This window comes from Grammomys surdaster, unplaced genomic scaffold (assembly GCF_004785775.1).
Source record: "Grammomys surdaster isolate TR1022 unplaced genomic scaffold, NIH_TR_1.0 63, whole genome shotgun sequence".
Lineage (NCBI taxonomy): Eukaryota > Metazoa > Chordata > Mammalia > Rodentia > Muridae > Grammomys > Grammomys surdaster.
This window is the reverse complement of record NW_021604565.1, coordinates 577,907-579,843: the sequence shown is the minus strand read 5'-3', so window position 1 is coordinate 579,843 and position 1,937 is coordinate 577,907. Positions and strand designations below refer to the sequence as shown.

The window sequence follows — 1,937 nt, the reverse complement described above, 5'->3', positions numbered from 1 at the left end:
GCCAGGAGGAATGGGATGAGGAGCTATGGAAGGGCAGACCAGGAGAAGGGCAATACCTGGACTGTAAAAAAATAAAAGTGATAAAAAATCATTAACAGTAAATCTGTCTGGTATGGTTTTAGAAAGAAGTAACAATTCCTAAGAATAATCCAGAAGTTAATCATTATCAAACCCATGTTATGGTAACATTTTAAAAACTTTTATAAAAAAACAAATGTTTAGCAAAGGCAACACCTGGTTTGACAGGGTTTTTCACAAATTGAGAAACATCATAAAGAAAAACTGTATTTTTCAGTATTTGAAAGAGCAAAAAATGCATAACCATGCAACTCTTGAGGGCACTAGGATTCTTACAAATAAACATGCTCTTATTTAGTGCCTCCCTGGGGACAGGGATTTTTGTGACTCCTAAAAGAGTGTTAAAATACTCCTCACTGAACATCCCTGTCTTTTTAAGTATTTGGGCACACTGTGGCCTGCTAAACATAATGAATGTTCTCTGTCTTGCAGAGATGGCAACCATCTACCCTGTGAGTAGAGCATCTTATTATTTCCTTAAAAGAACTCTTGGATACTCTGTTGCTTTTCTCAGTGTCTGGATTAAACTTTTTAATTGTTTTTTAGGGATTGGTGCTCAGTGCTTACTAATAGCTAGTTCTCTAATCCAGTGTTTCTATTCTGGGTGTACAGCGCCAGAGCTAGCAATGAAATGTCTGGCTTTGGCTATTTTGTGGTTAATTAGAATTCTCAATGCTCAAAGGATAAAAACAGTGGCTTAGTTTAATACTATCAGCAATTTTATAAAGTTAAGTGTTGTTTACCTCATTTCTCTAACTGAGATTGTGCTGTTAGTGATTGGCAAAAAGGAGAACGTGTCCAGGTTTGAGAACGCTTTGGACGCTGAAGTTCCTAACGTCTCACAGATTGCAGATGCCATTCTCCAAGTGTACTATTCATATCTAGGATCATCAGTCTTCATCATCTTAGCAGGTAAATCCATTCTTAAAACTATACCACATTACACAGAAGGGATGGTCTAAGCAGGCAAATCTAGTCATAAAGTAAGCATAGAGCTTAAGGGAAAGGCTAATATGATTGTATCATGTTTTGTAGTTAAATTCGTTCTTTTTTATAATACTGTTATAACTAAAACAATGATGTATATTCATGCAGCACACCTTATAGACTTTATCTTTTTCAACTCATGTCTTTTGTATAAAACTTGGGGATGCTAAGAATTTTCAAACATTGAGATTATACTATATTCTCAGTTTTACTTTATGTAATCACAATATCTTAAATATAGTAATTATATAAGGAGTATAATAATAAAATTGCATTTATAAAACTATTGCATGTCTCAGATTTTAATACACTTCACCTCAACTTGGAAACTTTGTTCTCTTCCCAGAAATACCCACTCTCAGGCTTGTTGTGGGTCACCATCAATCTTAGAGTATTTATATAGAAAACTAAATTGTACTTTCTTACATGTATGTCACTAGGAATAGCAAATTATCAGATAAATTTTATTCCTCCATATAGCTTATGGAACTTTATGTTGTTATACACTTACCTAAACATGTTTAACTGATATTTCTCACTACTGAGCATTTCAATTGTCTCTGATATTTACATATTAGAGAAAGTGTTATAATGAAAAGTTTTGAAAAGTCAACATTGTTCTCTATAGAGCAAAAATTCTCATGCTGATATCACAGTACCAAGAGAATTTGATAATTATTGTAAACCAATCTGCCCTCAATATCTAAAAGATTTAAAGAAAGAAATTTGTTACATATTATGTAAATTTTTATTTCTTTTTCTTTACTTATTGTGGATAGATCCTCTCATCCTGATCACAGTTTCCCCTCTCTACACCCTTCTCAACTCTTCTCTGTCTCTCCTTCTCCCCAACTCCACTCAACCTGCATTTT

General features: G+C 33.7%; 1 pseudogene; it reads left to right on the top strand.

Moving 5' to 3' along the window:
• The first annotated feature begins 323 nt into the window (after positions 1-323).
• On the top strand, positions 324-1,040 carry LOC114620642 (annotated as a pseudogene).
• Positions 1,041-1,937: the final 897 nt, after the last annotated feature.